The following is a 19,258-nucleotide window of genomic DNA, read 5'->3' on the forward strand; positions in this document are numbered from 1 at the left end:
GAAGGCAATCAGGATGGTCAGCCATAACTTGCCTTTGGTGAATCCATGATGACTGTTCCTAATCATCTTCTTTTCAAGTGCTTAGAAATGGATTCTTTGAGGACCTGCTCCATGATTTTATCAGGGACTGAGGTGAGGCTGACCAGCCTGTAATTCCCCAGATCTTCCTTTTTCCGCCTTCTTAAACATGGGCACTATATTTGCCCTTTTCCAATCATCTGGGACCTCTCCTAATGACTTTGAGTTATCAAAGACAATGGTGAGCAGTTCTGCAATCGCATCAGCCACCTCTTTTCAGCACCCTCAAGTGCATCACATCCAGTCCCATGAATGTGTGTGTCCAGCTTTTCTAAATAGTCCCTAACCTGTGTTTTTTTGCCACTATTGGTTGCTCACCTCCACCCCAAACTGTGCTGCCAGGTGCAGTAGGCCGGGGGCAGTAGTTCCCCTTATGCCCTGCTAATATACTCTGCATGGTTCACAGCATTGCAAATTGATCTCACGTTGCCCAACTTTCCAGCCCCAGAAGACAATTAGGGACAAAACATCTGCCTTAACATACAGTTTTTCTGGGTTACAAGTATTTTTAAATCCCTAAATAACAATGATTTATTTAAATGTGGTTTATAAAATAGTAATCTGTAAACGCGGATCTTTAGAATACTATCATCTGGATACAGTCGCTGGTTTTAGCACTACACTACTGGCTCCATAACAGCGGGTGTAAGCCTCAAAATACAAGATTGCTGTCCTCTTTCAAAGCTTTAGATAATCTAAAACTGACACATCCTTGTCTCGTTTCTTCCTAATACGAAGCTACAAGATGTCCTGGTTTGGCTGTGATACCTTCACCTTGAAGAAGAAAAAAAAAAAGTGCTCTCAGCTTCCTGACAGAGTTTTTTTAAGGCAGGATTTTGTCTTAGCTTAAATTTCTGTTCCAAAAGACAAGCACCTTTCCATGGTGGTGCCAGGTAGCAGTACCACAGCGACAGACTGCAATCCCTGACAGGACACTCGCCCTGCTACACCAGGAGCACATCCACCTTAATACATTTCTGTACATGTATCAATGAGCTTTGGCAAGTTCCTCCACAGCCATATTTGTGCAGCACTGAGCAAACAAGTATTGGCACACACCTGAGGCAGTACTGTCCCAGTGCATATTGTCATCATTTTAGTGGCTTTGTATATACAGCTTAAAGTTTTCCATTTCTTCCACTTTTGGTTTTGCATCTATCATATGACACTTATACTTAGGGAAGACTGTTTCTTTAATACCAAATGCCCTCTCACCTCGTGTCAAACAGTCCTTAAAAATATTACGAGGAATACCATCTTCTCACTAATAATCCCATCCCCACCCTGAACTACTGAGGTGACCTTTGGAGTATATATACTTTGGTATGGGAATTACATTTGTTAAGCTCCAGGTAAATTTGCAGCAGTATTAAAACAACTTCTAAATTATTCAACATGAAGCGATCCCCTACTATTTCTCAAACTACTTTAATTTTGAAGTGAACTTTTTACAAAAAATCCTACAAACAACGCACACAATGATGAAACTATATGAAAACGGTCCAAACAAGGACATACTTTTTTCATAGTTGAGCCAGATTCCCAAAAAGCCAATGAGTCAACTGTACATACATGTTACCACAGATTTCAATACAGTGGATAAGGCACACTGTTTTTTTCAAAGGAGGCCTCATATTTAACTATCAAGAAGGTTAACTTTGTTTGTAACTTTACCAATCCTACCAACAGAATCAATGAAGTAGAAATGAAAAAAGACTGACATGATCAGTTTGCTTAAGGCATCAGAAAAATATTTAGGGATAGATCCTCACACATTGGAAGTACATTAACTAGAACTAGCAGAGGGTTTGGCTCTCATGGGTTTACCTCTCACGGATCTGAATTTAAAGAAAAACTAAATATGAGTTTATGTGGTTGCAAGTGCAAACTACTACAAATACAGCAAAAGTTGGTGAATTCACTGCAATTTCAGATAGTAGTCTAATCCTGTGTATCCACTGACATCTTGCAACAACCCTCACAGGCAAGAGGTATTTTCAACTGGCTTATCAGCAGCTTCAAATTGTTCTGTTGCATCCTGTAGTGATCTATTCTACTTGTGATCTATTTGAGGGAAGTACAACTATTAAATCCATACCTGCAGCAAAAATTTATAGCAACTCAACCTACTGCTATCTTAGGGGTTAGTAGGAGTCTGTAAACTCATGGGGCATACGAGGCTCCCTTGAGCCACAGTAAAGCTTGAAGGCTGAAGCACAGGTAGGATTCCTGTCTAGATCCTACAGCAGTGAATTACACAATTTCACTAAAAACCTTGTGGAAAAAAAGACCTGTTGATCATTTTGGACTATCACTTTCCATAAGTGTAAATTTTGCAATCAAACCTCCTTACTAGGCTAAATAATGTCTTTTCATTTTCTTGTTACGTATATTGGGAGTCTGTCTTTAATCACCCTTTACTATTCTATTGCTCTTAGTCTGAGTGGAGTAAATAACAAAAACATTCAGAAACCTATACTAAAATCCCATATAGTATGCAGTCAAGAAAGCATGAAGTTATGCTGGACTCATTCTTGCCAATATCTAAGGGCCATTACTTCCTCTCTGGTTAATGAGATGACTGTCCACTCCATTCAGACAAGCTGGTGCAGCAGTGGAGGGTGGGGGACACGGGACACACCTGTGTCGTACTTGCCTAGGTAGGGCCCACAGACATGCAGCCCAAATGGAGTCCAACCCCCTGCCACTAGAAAGATAGACAGCCCTGTCTGTACTAATGAATGACAGCTAGGTGAAATGGCAGTTGAAAAGACTAGAGTTTATCTTCCGGTTATTTATACATTTTCACAGATTTATCATTAGGCTGTAGTAACAGAAATCGTTTTTATTACTCTCATCTTTCTATTTTTGTCCTACACGCATATACTGAGGCTGGTTTCAAAATTAGAGATTCTAGTCTCTAAGGGACTATGTACTTGAATAGGTCCCAAAGTGAGCTTTAGTCCAGATGAGACTTTGAGCACTACCTTAATAAAACAAAACAAATAACCTCTCACTCTCATAAGGTCTAGATAAGAGTTATGAGGAAATCATAAAGCTAGCACACATCACAAATATTTAAAGCTAAGCTTCCAAGTTTGCAGCATTGATCTGTAAAGCTCTCAGTGGAATAGGACCATGCTGTCTCAGAGATAAAAACTCCTGTGATTTACCATGGAGGCTATCATTACTAGCAAAATAGGGCAACCAACACCAGCTCAAGGGAGATAAAGATTATTAAACAGCAGCATCACAAATATTAATGGAAGATTCAATCAAGTTAACCTGATACACAAACAACTGTTTTGCCCACATAGCCACATCCTATGTTTAAGTGAGCCCAAGTGTAGAACAGTGACCCCAAATGAGAGCCTTCAAAGCAAGTCTAAGTCGCTAGAGATACTTTTACAAAAAATGCCTGAGATTAATCTAGCTGCAATTTCAGGTAAACTGAAAGAAATCACTGATCAACTCACAAATCTTCTGTCCTACACTGCCATGGCCTTTCAAAATACTTACAGAAACCATTTGGAATTTCTTAGAAGTTTTAGTTATACCGTCCACAAAACCTATAGACTATTGCATTTTCTTTCAACACATCCACTTAATTATCTTCTTAATACTGCACCACTAACCACAGTAAAGGGGTCAGAGTTTCATGGCACTTGAGACCTGAATTAGGCCTGAGCTCCACATAAATGCCAGAAAGGTCTTCTACAGGGAGAGCAAATTTCACCTTATATGTGTATCAGCCAGCTGCTATGAATAACAAGATTAAGCAGAAATACTACTATATGTTTTTGTTTAAACTTGTTAAAGACAGTGAATGTTTACTTTTGTTTTTAAGGACACCTTGTAGACTGAGACAGTAACAGAGAGGTGAAAACCTTGATATTATATTACTATTGTCAACTACAATCAAAGGCTTACCAGTTCCTGAATAAATAATGACTAACTTATGTTAACCAGGCTAGCATTTACCTTCTGCAGTGTATACATTTCTAGAGTGAAAACAGACAGAGCTTACATTTATAGCTGAGAGTAGGGCTTCACTCCTGTTATGGTTTTAACCCACAACCTATGGGGGAAAAGGGAGGGAGGGGGTTAAAAACTTGGCATTTATACATCAGTTCCCTTAGACTTTGCAAGGGAACATGGTATAGACCTGTTACAGAAAGCTTTCAATCTTCAGCTGAACATACTGGCCTTGCTAATGTCTTTCCCACAGTAATTTCAGGATTTTGGAAAACAGTGGTTTTTAAAAATTATAACTTGTCTTGGTTTGGAGTGTCTAATATCCATGCATATAAAGCATACATACACACAAGATGCTCATGTCCATAAAATAAGTTTACTTCACATTAAGTTCTCCTGCCACAGTAAATAATAATGATAAAAACATACCAAACAGGATACAGGCTAATTTCAAAGTCTAAAATACAAACCCAAACTGCACTGGCTCATGCTTGCCCTCTAGAACCCATATAGTAAGTGTCCAGAACATAGTAAGTTATTGCTAATTTTCCATTACTTGAAAGATTCATTCATTTGCTCTCATCTGCTCCAAGAGAGGTCAACTTACAGTGTTAAAGAAACTTGAGACCAATGCCACACTTAACTCTTGGCACAATACTACCACCACATCATTTAAACTTGCAATCCTAAAATCTACTCTTATTACATTTAGACTGCACAACAGTTTGAAAGCACAACTTAAACACGAGAAGCCTTAACCTCAGAATCCATCCCTAGCAAAATCCAACTTCAGAATGATTTAACTGAGCCAAATATTCCTTTCTATAAAGGTTTACTAAAATATCTTTTCACATCTTCCATTACCAGTGTCCTTATTACATGCTTACACAGTACACCTTCCCATTTCATTCTGTAATAAAGATTAGTGCCAAGAACAGAAAACTTCTTTTATTCCAAGAGTCTTGTCTTTTTTTCTTTTGCTTAGCTTGCATTTTATTAGAGGTAACTCAAACCTCGTCAAGCTGTGATACACTGTCATTGCAGAATGTTTAGGCAGTAAGCTTCTAGAGTGCTAGAATATTTTGAAAAGGTTGTTGAGAAACAAGAGGCTCCCCAAAGTTAATACCAGCATAAAATAGCCACTTAGAAGGAATGGGCTCTAACAAACTTTAGGAGAAATTTGGCTTACATTTTACCATGTCTTTCCATAGTCTCAAAATGAGAACAAGTAAAGGACTTTTGAAAGGTGCATCTTATTTAGGACAGAAAAAGCACTACTATTTAGCTTAAATATTTGGCAAGAGTAGATAACTGAATGCGATCTACAACAGCTGTGAGAAATTATACCAGCATATCTGACATGACAAAAAACATACTTTCTCCAACCAGACAAAAACAGTATGTATGCATTTTAAAAGGTCCTCTTTGTGTATGACAGTACCACAGTTAAACAACTCTCCTGGAGGAGGAGTGTATCCTCCCAAGAAATTTGTTCTTTGGAAGAAGGTACCTACAAGACAGGGACTTCTGGAAGGCTTTTTCTTTTACATTTAAATGGTTCCTGAAACTGGGGCCTGAAAAGCACTGTTTTGCTTGGGGGCAGGGTGTGTGGAGTGTGGACAGTTTGAAACACACACGCACCACCTATGCAAAAGTAAGTGTCTCCTCATGTATTTGTTTGATAGAACAGACTGCAAATCTGTTCTGAAGGGGTAATACAGTTCTGTGCAAGTAGGGGTTGAGCAGCAAGATATTCTTTTGTTGCTCAACTATTAAGACCAGCCTCCATCCATTTTATTCTCTTCTCTACCGAAAGACAAAGTGTATCGTACAGTCCCCTCCACCTAGAAAAAGAGAAGTGATCTGGAAGTGCAAATGCCACTATGTAGCATTCAAGAGGGAGTTCTTGGACAAATTAATTGCAAATAATTGCCACAGACATCAGAGGGGTAAGGCCTGGACATAAGGAAGTGGAGAACGCAAAAACTTTGAGGACAGGTGACCAAGGAAGAACAGAACTAGGACACATTCAACCCACTAAAGAACATCTAATCATTAGTAGATAGTCAACCACCTATGAACTTCACTTTGGAGATATTAAAAAACCTTCAGGGAATATATCTTAAAGACATCCTTGCAGTATGCTATTACCAAGAATTCTTAAAGAAAGTAAGCTATTGTCATTGGTAATTCTATAGTAAGAGGAGCATACACAGAATTCAGAAAGGCCCACAAAGGTAACAAAAGAAATGGGCTGCTCCCCATTGTACAAGTGAGATGTAACAACAAAATCTTGTGGAATGCTGAAGTCACCAGTAGGGACCTGTCAGGTGATGCTGAACTCTTAAGAGAGTCAATACAAAATTTAGAAAGGCATGAGAGATTTCATTTCTATTCCAAGATCCCAGAAGCAGTAAGTCAATGTAGTTTTCTTCACTTCCTTCTAGTTCCCATAAATAAGAAAGCAGAAGAATATTGAAGGGTTAAACATTAGCTACAGACCTGGTATAAATAAGGAAGTTTTAGCTTAACACAGGGTTACTTTCCAGTGACAAAGGGAGCTCTAATACAACAGCATGCAGTAGGGTGGCTAATCTCTGTTGCAGATGGAGTCCTGCAAGGAGACATTAAGGTAGCAATTCAAGAGGACACTATTTAGAAGACAAATATAGAACAACCCTGAACTCAGACATAGAAACTGAACTTGTATATAGTACAAGAAGACAGTCATTTTTCCATGCTTAAAAAAAAAACAAAAAAACCAACCCCCCCCCCAACAAACCCCCCCAATACTAGAACTTCCATAACAAGCAAGGGAATGCAGAAATTCTCATTTATGAAAATGTGAGTGTGATATTACTGAAGATTGAAGAACAATTCACATGAAATACATTAAAAATTCTAGTTATCATTGATTTAAGGTTGATAGACTAAGCACACAAACTGGAGGGGGAGGTGGTGCACTAAAGAAACCTCCACTTATTTTAGGGTATTGACACACAAACAATTTACTGGCAGGGAGGAGGAGAGGGGAGCAGACAAGAGGGAACCTCACTGAAAGAGGTATAATTTACTATAGTATACCTTCCACTTACTGAAAGGTAACCATATGCAGTGCACATAGGGACTTGCCATGGCAACACATTACAGAGAAAAGCCCTCGTGGCAGATTAAGGATACGAACATGCAGAGTTATCACTAACTCCAGACCAGAAAACCTGAAATGAGTGTGGCTCAATGTACTCACAATTCTTATGGGTATAAAAAGAAGCCTGTTACAGATTAGAGAGAAAGCATGAGAAGTTACTTCTCTCCCTCACTCCCACCTGCAATATGTACAAAGAAATAAGGGACATTAATTTGGGGAGACATATACTGGAAGGACAGGCATGCAGGTCATGCCAATCTATATATTTGTGGAAAACAAAACAATTTATGTCAAACAGTCTGATTTCATTCTTGAAGATATCACAACTCTAACTGATAAAAGCAAATGTTTAGACACAACAGACTTCTGTATGGTATCTGAATTTGTACCTTGCAACATTTTCATTGAAAAGTACACTATACTACATCAAAAAAATAGACAATGTTAATCTATTTCCTTATTTCAAAAATTAGTCTAGAAATTAGTTAACAGAAAGTCTTTATTGAACAGGGATGGAAAGGTTTGAAGGGATATGTATTAGTCCAAATTTTATTCCACATCTTTACACTGACTTCCAGATCATTAATAAAACAAATAAAAAAATCATTCTTGATAATATTTACAGATAATAAAAATCAGTCTAATCATAATTTAAGGCAGTACACACTTGTACAGCAGTCTGGATCCCATCTTTGACTTGACCCAAATCAAAGAAATTCATTTTAACATAGTCAAATCAAAAGTTACACATCTGGGGGGAAAAGGCTTGTGTGCAATCCAAAAGGACAGACTGCATCCTGGAAGGCAGATTCGGAAAAGGATTTGATGGTCAAAAAAACAACTCAATAATCAAGAGTCATTGGAATGCTTTGGCTAAAAGTCACTAAAGCAAGCTTTGGATGAACACATAGGGGAATGGAAAATAAGGAAAAGGAGGTCATTTTTATCTTTACAAAGCATCAATGAGACTGATGTTAAGAGGTCTACATACAGTTCTGGTATAGAGGCTTGCACAGGACCATATATTTAATCCCACTTCTAATCCACCCCACAAAAACTTTCTGACCTGTTTCCATCCAAGTGTTCCCACTCCTCACCACCACCTTGCTCCGGTATTTTTGTCCTACACGCATCTGCAACTTAAATCCCAATGAATCCTGCACTTAGAACAAACTGCCTGACTTTACTCATTTATACCAATCTGTTTCTGCAAATTCCCACAACCAGAATTTTGCTTCCACCCAACCCAACCAACAGCAAAACGTACTTTCCAGCTCCTACTAACGTGTTGGCAAGTCCTGTGGGACCCAGTAATATTATGCTGTTGTTGTAAGGCTCCATTTCCATGTTCCCACTGTTGAAAAATTGGAGATGTGCAGGAAAGAGCCACAAAATAATTCAAGGGATGGATAAAAATGGATTACACTGAACTCCTTAAAACCCACAATCCTTTAAGCTTATCAAAAAGAATACTGATATGTGACTTGATTACAGCATTTGAGTAACTTAAATTTGGGGGAAAAAAGACTTTTTAATCTAGGAAAGAGGCATAACAAAAACCAAATGACTGGAAACTGAAATCAGGCAAATTTTCAAATTAGAAATTAGGCATGTTTTTAACAGAAGATGAATGACCACTGGAACAAACTACCAAGGAAATAGTGGCTTCTCCAACACTTGATTTCTTCAAATCAAGATGCAATGCATTTCTGGAAGATATGCTTTAATCGAATATGTTACTGAGCTCAATGAAGGAGTAGGCAGGTGAAATGCAATGGTGTGTGACATAAAGAGGTCACATTAAGTGATCAAATGGTCCTGACTGGCCTTAAAATCTATTACATTTGTTTTACAGTGAGATATACTACACTGACAAAACCTGAAGATTTGACAGAGACAGGATATATATACACATATGTATTAAAATAATTCATAAAATCATTTAGAAATGTCAGCACTTCTGCTGCTTGCTCTACTTCACTTCCCACTGGTCATGTAGATCATTTTGCTATTAAACATCCAAGACCATCAAAGAAATTAAATTTTCTCTACTAGAGAAAACACAGAAATTCTGTTCTTAAGTGGTTGCCTGAGTAAGTTTAGTGGGTTTGGTACTACAAGAGGTCTTATTGAACAAGGAAGGTTGAATCTAAATAAAGCAGAATTGAAGAGTCAGATTACAAGGATTTTATCCCCAGCTTTCATACTACCTGGCTTTGCTAATGCCGGTGAACTACAGCCTCTTTTGCTTGCATGTTTTCAGTCTATGGAATGGACAATGCTTAATCTGTAAGGGTGTTTTGACACTCAATGTTTAAAAGCCTTGCATGATTTTAGCTGAATTTACATTACAGCTACATCTTGATACAGCCTGCCACATCAGGATGAGTCACAGCAGCAGTTATGGATTTACAACACTTGAGAACAGAAAATCATACTTTTAGAAATTATGTTAACATCATCCAAAAAAAATTGGGTTTTTGTTTTTATACTAAGCCTACTAAGAAATGTATTTAAACCCCACCTCCACCCGACAAAAGCCTAGCAGCCACTGTTCCTCTGGAATACAGGATTTCACCGCAGTACTGAACAGCGTAAAAGATGGCCAGCAGAGGGAGTGCACAGTGACTAACACGGTCTCCTAAGACTCAAGCATTGATAAGCATGTATAAGGGCTAGTGTACCAAAAAAGTACAGCCAGTCATTTGTGTTCTAAGAAACAGTGAAAGAAAAAACATGAAGTCCAAACACTGCAAAATGAAAGGGCAACCACAAGTTTCTACAAGTCAGTAAAAACAAAAGTAATAAATCCAGGCTATTTTTCAAGAAGTTACTTTTCAGTGTCTGTTAAATGTGATTATCAAATTCTGCTAAAGCATCCCAGTGAAGCAGGATGCTCCAACAATACCCTTACCCTTCAACAGCATGTACTGCAATATGAAGGCAACACCCAATGTATACTGCATTTGCCATGCAAGCACATTTTAGTAGTCGTCAAACATGGTTATTAAAAAAAAAAAAAAATCAAGATTATGTCATAATTCAAGTAAAACCAATACAGTACTCAGTATAACAGACTTCCTTATTTTCTGGGATAGTTCCAATTTATTATCTTCTGCCCCTTAGTTCCACTCTGTTTTTAAGCCTGGTATAAAACATAGGTCAATGAGTGTTGTTTTAGTAGTTCTGTTTTCACCTCTAGCTTCAAAAGTAAAAGTAAAAATCACTGAACAAAATTTAAGCATTAAGTGATACAATCTTCTTCTTGCTACGTCACTTCATAAGTCTACAATGTCCTTTCTGCAATGCTGTGGAAACAAACAGGTTGAAGACTCCTTTCCTATATCCTGTCCAATGTGAAAGTGCACTTACTGATACAGCAGTATGTGCGTGGGTCCTGTTTTGAAACCTGTCTAGGTAGGAACCAGTCTTACTACGCTTCACAAGTCACCTTGGAATCCATTTTAGCCCTTAAAAAATACCAACACTCTCATTACAGTTATTTATACTTTCAAATTTAGCAAAGCTTCTGATAGATTTATGCCATAACATACTTCCAAAAGATTCAGCTTATTACACCAATATTACAGCAATATTAGGAAACAGACTGTTGCCACCATCAACTAAGTTGTCCTATACAAAAACACAGCTTTTCCCTAACGTTACTTTTTTTTAGCAGGAGGTATGGCATTTCTTTGGTGTTCAGTTTATCTTAAAAACGCATTTTCAAACAGCCTGTACAAATGCAGCTTTATATTAAAAGACACAAATGTCAAGGTGACCTGTTTTGTTTGAGTTCACGAACTGAAGACATCTGTAAGAAAACCAGCACACCTGAAAAGATGCATATACCCACCAAGTAATCCTAATTACAGATGTCTGCAAAATGACAATTTAATACATACATTTAAATGATGTATATAACCATGCTGCTCATAGAGTTGTGCGGCTACAAAATTAGACACAAAATACTAAACTGACAGCTTCATTGTAAGTATATGCATTTAATGTTATTCTTTATTACTTGTTTCTAAGTATGTAAGAGAAAGCACTTACGTGGCTATATGCTTTGCATGATGCAAGCAATATATAAGCAATGCAACTAAAAAGCAAGATACCTGGCAAGAAGTCAGATTTATAAAATTAACAACCCTTTGAAGTCATAAGGAAATGACAGAATATGGAAAATTATATTTTGCTTACGTGTGTTCAAATGAAATTTTAAAGCTTTCCAGACTTCCTAGTGACATAATGCCTTTAAAAAAAAAGCACAGGGAGTATCATATGTTTAAACGCTTACATTCATATTTCTCCTTTTGATCAAATTAAAAGAAAAGAAAAAGAAGAAAAGGAAAAAGAAAAGGAACACTCAGAGATGCAACAGCATCCTGTTCTAAGAGCTTAAGGTTGACTGAAATGCTTCCATTAAAATGTATCAGTCATACAGCTTCCCCCATTCAAGGGGAAATAAACCCATAAAACTATTTAGCTAGTATTAATTTTAAATTGAAGAACAAAAAATGACTTTGATAAAAATCTACTTAACTGCATCAAGAAAAGATTAATATAAAATAAAAATTTATAAAGTCCCAAAGAGTTTTAAAGCGTTAAAGCAGGATTCTCAAAATTATACATTCATATTTTGCTTTAGGGGCTTGGCGGACACTGATCATGGAGAAAGCTTTATTAGATAAAACAGACATTAAAGCTTCCAGGCAATAAAAATAGTACGCAATATGTTTAAATTCTTATAGCAGCACACTTTAGACCTATGCAAAACTGGAACAAAAAAATGTAAAAGTTAACATTTGAGATGACAAGTTAACAGAAGATTCAAGTTTCTTTTAATGGTCAGACCACAGTAAACCACCAGATCATTAACAGTTAGATTCAAGGCAAAAGAGCTAACATTTTAAATTGTATTCTAAAGATGCTTTAAAAAAAACAAACTCACCCAACCTGTCACTATGTGCTTGGTTTAATATTTGTTTTCCACCAATCTGTCTTGCAGACTGAATAAAGAATCAGATGGTTTCAAAAAACAGCAGGGATGAGTTAAGTTTCTGTGCCCAAAATACACCACAGTTCTACTTTAAATATGAATCCTGACTATTAGTGTGCTTTTGGGTTGGGCTTTTCTCTTACAAAGATAAGCTGTTAAGTCATGCCTTGATTTTAGATCTTCCAACATATAGATTCTTCTAATGTATCCTCCCCGCCCACAATCAACTCCGCAATACTACTAGTTCTCTCCCCCCAGCTATCATCAAAAAAGGCACTGCAGGGCAGACATTCCTCAGGTGCTCGCTAATGGAATTCCCAGGGTCTCTGAGCAGCTTCGGGGATCAAGAGATCTCATAGCCCCTGCTGGGGTAAGGAGCAACGAGTCTGTTCCATTTAATCAAATACAGAATGAATTTTCAGCCCTATTCACTAGGCTGTCTCCAGGGCTTCAAAAAGGCATCAGGGAGCTAGAATCACACTAATGTGGCTCTTTCAGGCAAATATAATTAGTTTGATTTCAAAAAGCCACATTAATAATATCACCTCGGTACTATTATTCAGATCACGAGGGTGATATTGTAGGGAATGAAAAAAGAAATCATGGAAAAGGTTTCACTTCCTTGTAAGTTATGACTTTAAGAGTGACAATCCATATAATTCTATACAGGAATGCTCCTTCTTTTTAACTAAGGATAAAAATCCCCTTTAACCCATTCCACTTAGGTGCAAACAAGTATTAAAAATAAAACTGGCAGCAATCCCCGCCCCAACCCCAATTTTAGAATGCATGTTTGAAGAGAAAAAAAAAATTAGGTATGTCATTAAAATATTCATTATAATTTTAAAGATGCTTTTTAATTCTGGAAGTATTGAGACTAACAAAATAACTACCTCATTAGTTTTAAATCATCTTTGTTTACAACTCAGAGCAGATAATCAGCATTGTTCACAATGATACCCTTCTACAAGCGTGCTGCTAGAAGGACATCATTCTGTATTGTAATCCTGACATCCAAACAAGGACGGCATCCAAGAGATTCTACTACGTGCACGCACTAGAGAATTTAATAAACTGGAATACTTTTACTATTAAAAATGTAATACAATGCAACTTCTGGGATCTTCCCCAAACTTCTATTAAAACAAAAAGACAAACAGAACCACAAATTTCCATTCTTCAGTCCACACGATTAGTTGTATAAGGGAAAAAAATTCTAATGAATTGAGACTTTTGCCCCAGCTTCCATTAAAGTATGAATCCAGCACATAAGTGTCATCTACCAAATCTAACATGAGCAAAGGAGGTCATGGAAACGTTTTACCAAACTGGTAACCATGCCTGATGAAACACTGCAGACACTGGAACAAGAACAATTCAATCAGGTTTACCTTTCAATGTTGGGGGGGGGGGAAGCATTGTGACAAAAGCCCACATTCTATTACACAAGAGTTCATTCAACTCTGCTTTGCTGACCTGCATAAAGCAACTCATTTAAAGGGTCAATTTAATTAGATCACTTCAAAAGTCAAACCACCTGCAACAGTAGGCAAGAAATGAAGCAAACCAGAAGGGCTGGATCAATACGTTCCAAGATAGTAAGTTTAACGCCCCCAAAAATATACCGGAGTATTTTTTCTAAATATTAAAAAGTCTGAACAGGAGCAGTTCAAACAGGGCAAGAATAAGGCATTACCTCACCAATGATCTTCTGGGAGCTCTGCTAAACTTCCTTCATGTAACGGGGTCTTCCTCTGATGCTTAAGCCTTAACTAATGCAGTCGAACAACAATAAAAGCCATCTCACACAGGGGCAGAAATTAAAAAGTAAGTATTACTTTGTTTTGAGTAGTTACAATACTTTGCCTAAGTTCAGCATCAAGAGGTGTCCCCTCTTGACAGTAGCTGCCTACTTCTCCACGCTGCTGATCTGGACACTACACATTTCGGACATGTGCGTGCGCACCAGCGCGTGCTCGGGGCAGTACGAGGGCTTGCTGGTAGAGCAGTGGTTATAAGCCAACAACAACCTGCTCCACGCGGAGCGTGACGTGCCCTCGCCCCCAGGGGCGGCGCCTCTCAGCACCCCGCTCAACGCGCCCTCGGGACAGGAGGCGAGGCGAGGGCTGCACGCGAGTACCCCGAGGGTCCGACTTTGACAGCTGCGCGCCAGACCGGGCCCCGCTCCGCCCAGCGAGAGTCTCTGCCGCAGACACAAGTGTATGGTTATATTTACCACCCGGTGACGAGCCCTGCGGCCCGTGTCTGCTGCCCGCGGGCTGGCCCTGCCATCGCGCCCAGGGGCCTGGAGCTCCCGACCCCTGGCAGCTTGAAGCTCCCAGCGGCTCGGCAGAGGCCGGAGGCAGCCGTCCCCCGCGGCTGGGCCCCGCCGCTCCCACCTGCCCGCGAGTCCCGGCCCAGGCTCGCGGCTGCGGGGCTGGCGATCGCCGCCACGAGCCAGGGGCCGCCTGCAGGCGCTTCCAGCCGGGGCACAGCCCCGCACCCCGGCCCGGCCCGGCCCGGCCCGCCCCTACCTCTCCGCAGCCGCAGCCGCCGCCGCCGCCGCCGCAGTGCCCACGGAGCGCGCGCGCCCGGCAGCCGCCTCCCAGCGCATTCCAGGGGAGCCGCCGATCCGGACCGGCGCCTCCATCCGACCCGACCCGGCCCGGCCCCGCAACCGCCTCGCGCGCACTGAGCGGCTCCCGGGCCCCGCGCCCGCCCCGCCCCCGGCCCCGCCCCAACCGCCGCCGGAGCCCCGCCCCCCGGCCCGGCACGTACCACCGCGGCCGCGGGGGGCGGTGAGCGTGTGAAGCGGCGCGGCGCGGCGCGGGAGCTGCTGGCCCGAGAGGGGTGCGAGCCTCGGTCTCGGTCGGCAGGCTCCCGCATCCCTCCTCAGTACCCGGCGCTCGCCCGCAGCAGGCACGCCGGGGTAACAAAGTGGAGGGGACTGCACTGATTTGTCTCGGGTGTTTTGTTCCCCACAAAGGAGAGCGCGGAGCGCCCGTGTAGACGCTGCCCGCACTCCACTTACAGGGACGCAACGCACATGGGTTTCGTAGAGAGATTTCTGTAGCCTTTTATATGGTGAACAGGCAGGGCTTTACGGACCCAATTGACTAAACCTATTATAGACAGATCATCTACCTCTGCTACTGAGCGTGTGATGCTGGATTTATCTCCCGATGAAAACTTTTACACATTTCATTTGCATAGCAGAAAATGTGCTGTTGTCTAACGGGAAAAGGAGAGCGAGCCTGTGATTAGAAAGAAGGCATCGTGGAGCACAGCAGTGCAAATATGCAGTGCTGGTTTTACTAACCAGTGCAAAAGTGAAGGAAGATACTTTGAGGAAACAAAGGCAAAAGTGTCCTAGAAGTTTGGCAACTTTCAGGGTGCGGACTCTAAAGAGGTTTTTCTTCTTAAGGCAAGTTAATCAACTACGACTAGCAAAATTAAATGTAATAGAAATAAGTTAATAACAATTGGGCTTAATAAAGATACTAGGAACATGGTTTGGTGTTGTGTGTGAAGGGCCCTAGAGGCCATGGCGATGGAGCGCATGATAAAGAGCAAGGCAGTGTCACACAACAAGAATCCCTGCCCTCAGGGAGTCCCCAGGCCTTGAAATGAATACCATGAGCCTCATTTTGATTTTACGCTGGTGAAAATCAGGAGTAAATTCACTGACATCAACCGAGTTACAGCATCACAAGGCTGGTTTGAGAGCAGACTAAGGCCTGTGCACTGGAGAGTGACTCATTTGGGGAGCAGAAGAGTAGCATCATCATGTTGTCTGTTCAGCTAACTGCAGCTGCCATTTGAAGACGGCAGGTCTCCTGAGGTTTGCCATCAGTTTATGGTTGGGTTTTTTGTTGTTTTTTTTTTTAATTTTGTTTCAAGGCCCAAATCAGTTCCAAATTCACTTGGGCAAATCCCAAGTCAACTTTCAAATTTTGACTGCAGAGCTCAGTTGTTCACGTCTGTGTGGCTCTACCACCCTGGGCAAGTATCTTTCTTCCTGGCCCTATCAGTCTGGGGCTTTGGATACTCCTCAAAGCTGTGGCAAGCAAGACCTATGTTAAAGCCCACGGTCCCCTAGTCTCACTTGCACCTAGCCAAAAAAATATGTAGTCAAGTTTCCTACATTTAGAGAAACTCAGGGGTCAGCCTACCTGGAGTGCAAGGGACAAGCCTTGCCCTGGGAAAACTGTGATCATGGGACTTACAGGGTTCAGCCTGCCCACAGTGCAAGGGACATGCCTTGGCCCGAGTGAGCACAGTGTTTATGCACAGAAAGCTGAACTTCCTCAGTAAGCTGAACTTCTAAACATTTAATGTTCTAAAACCCAAGTTACTTAAATAACTAAACAGCTTGGGAAGCCAATGTGAGTGGAATGGGTTGCCTCTAATATTTCTATTACAATTACACCTGCAGGCTCCAGCCAAGATCAGGACTTCAGTGTGCAGGGCACTGCACAGACAGATTTAAGACTTCATTAGAAAATGTTAGTAATTGTAGTTAAATAGAGGAGGAGTGGAATCAAAGCACAGAGAATCCAGTGGCATGCCCATGGTCCTACAGCAGGTCAGTGACGCAGCCAGAAATACACACAGGTCTCTTGAGTCCTACCCCAGTGTCTGCCCTGCACTTCTGAGCTGTGCCAACTCCCATCATCTGGAGAAACTGAGTTACAGTTCAAAGCTTCTGGTTCAGAAGGGCCTAACTGTGCTGTGGGGCACCCAGCTCCGGCTTCAATTTCCTTATAGTTTAGTTCAAACGTCTCCTTTGTAATTTACGTTTTGCATAAATTGTTGGCTGGTAACCGGTATGGAAAGGATTTTCTTGAGGACAGGTGTTGATGAAGTTTTAAACTGAAAAGGCCTAACACAAAGAATTTCAATCCAAAGGCAGTTTTTCCCAGGAACTTTGTTTGTATTCATGCTACTTAATTAGGTCACTCAGTTCATCAAATTTTATAATGGCTGGGTAATTTATAGTTCTATTCACCTCCAGTCACCCACTTGGTTCCTGTGCAGTTTGGGGATAAATCCTTTGGGTGACCTGGATGAAGTGAGTTGCCAGTTTCAGCCTGGCTTCCAGTAGCAGGTGGCTGTATCATAAAGGCATCACCACAACGGCCATCCTTTTTAGCAGTCTCAGCAGAGAAGCCAAGTATTGAATAAGCCAGGGAGAAAGGCTTCACATTGCTAGGAGTGGGCACATCAGCCTGTGGGAATCAGCTAAGGACAATGTGGGGTTCATACTTCCTCAGGTCCCATGGAGAAACAGAGAACTTGAGTCTCTAGGTCAGTCCAGGCTAATAATTTACCACAAACATTAGATTTTTATAGTCCTTCAAGTTAAAATTGAAGTGAAACAAGGAGGCTTTGAGTTCAGTCGGAAAACACACAAAATACAAAGGCCACAAGGCCTGTCATCCTCTAATTGTGTTTTAAAGAGACTCTTCTCTGCAGACACAAATCACTGAGACAGCTGAAACTTCGCAATGTTCAATGATCTATTGGCAGATAACCTTTGTCCTTACATCAGGTCCAATTCTGAACCAACCTCTGCATGCCTAGACTTGGGGTAGTAAACACCTGCCTTCTGCCGCACGTTCATTGCATGCTAACCAACTGATCAAAGAACACAAAATGCTGGCTCAAGCTACCGTCCACAGGGTAACAATCAACTGGATGATATCTCCAGACAAACTGTTTGTTTTCTTGGCTTGAGCTGTTATAAAAGGTTAACTGTACTTTCACCCATTTTCTTGAGGGACACATAAAAATGATGGCTAGCACCTGTTTACACACTGCTGACAGCGCAGAAGAATTCCTAGGCATTTTATGGTCAACTCTCTAGTTCAGGAGTCTCTATAAATGTACAGTCATTGCAGAAGTAGGAGGCCAAAAAATGTCCTGGCACGTTTCTGAGCAAAGTGAAAAAGAAAGAATGAGTATACCAGTACCAAACTAAGCTGGGGCCATAGCATCTTTGAGATTGCAGCCAATTAGCTTTGCTTTGCAGCATAAAAATGCAATGCTTGTAATAATAAATTGGTATTTCTAAGCATTTTCCTTCTTTTGTTCTATGTTCTATTCTAGCACTCATAATTTGTTTTTTCTCAGATGTTCTTTTGACCTTTGTATGCTGAATCTCAAGGTGTGTAAAATGGGATACTACAGAAAGCAGTACACTGGTTTCTAGAGCACTTCTGACATGTGAGGTGGATCGTGTTCCCAGCAATCTGATATATTCTAGTGATGAGGAACTGGCAGAAGGTCATGTCTTCTCTGTAAAACTGCTGGCAACTTCTGTAGTCAAAAATTAAATTTATTTTGGAACATTTCATATAAAGCATCACTAGGGAAAAGCCCAAGGCTCAAACCATTAGTATTAACAACATTACCAAGTCACCTGAAAGGATGGGTCAGAGTTTGCTCAAAATTTTGATCGATATAGTAGAGACACATTTTGATAAAAGTAAAGAACTGGAGTACCAATTTCTGGACTGAGAAAACTTAAAACTGTCAAAGTTCAGATTCTTTTTGCTTGGCTCAGTTTGTGGGAGCTGTTGCATTTTTTAGTATTTCTTGGTAGTCTTACAAACTGAAAAATAATTGTTTTCTAAAAACTGTTTAAATGGAGGGGGCATCTTTCTGTTAGCAACATAATAAAAGAGATCAGATTCACCCAGAGAACCTTGTCTGCCTATATACTTGTAAAATGCATTTTTTAAAAAGCAATTATTTAAATTAGAACAATGAAAGTTCTAACCCATCTAATGAATGATTTTAAGGACTTGAGAAATGCCTAGATACCATCATGCTATTATTTTCTGCTTCTCAGGAAGGAAAAAAAGATAAGGCCCCTTAGAGCTGCAAATGTTTAACTATCCCAACTTTTGAGGGACAGGAAAGACTCCTGTAAAAGAGTAAACCCACGGTGGAGAGTTCAGCAACAAGGAACCTCTCCTAACAAAGGGGTCAAATCTCCACCTGTTTGCAATGCTGGCTCCTGCCGAGAAGCCACTGTGAAGCTTTCTGTGTTT

The 19,258-nt window shown here is 40.5% G+C and overlaps 1 protein-coding gene across 6 annotated transcripts in view; it reads right to left on the reverse strand.

Annotated features, from left to right (window-relative positions):
* The window catches only part of CDON (cell adhesion associated, oncogene regulated), a 189,409-nt gene that overhangs the window by 83,676 nt on the left and 86,475 nt on the right, over window positions 1-19,258 (reverse strand). For 2 of the 6 annotated variants that reach the window (XM_090027840.1, XM_090027844.1), the window contains exon 1: window positions 14,738-14,899. The exons of 1 other annotated variant lie outside the window; for it this stretch is intronic. The gene's annotated coding sequence lies outside the window, so the exon portion shown is untranslated. Of the gene's footprint in view, window positions 1-12,155; window positions 12,309-13,899; window positions 13,976-14,737; window positions 14,901-19,258 lie in introns of those variants that run through there. 3 more of the 6 variants (XM_090027841.1, XM_090027846.1, XM_090027845.1) reach the window with 3 other exon arrangements.

This window comes from Crocodylus siamensis, chromosome 14 (genome assembly GCF_052110815.1).
Source record: "Crocodylus siamensis isolate JL-2025a chromosome 14, ASM5211081v1, whole genome shotgun sequence".
NCBI classification, from domain to species: Eukaryota; Metazoa; Chordata; order Crocodylia; family Crocodylidae; genus Crocodylus; species Crocodylus siamensis.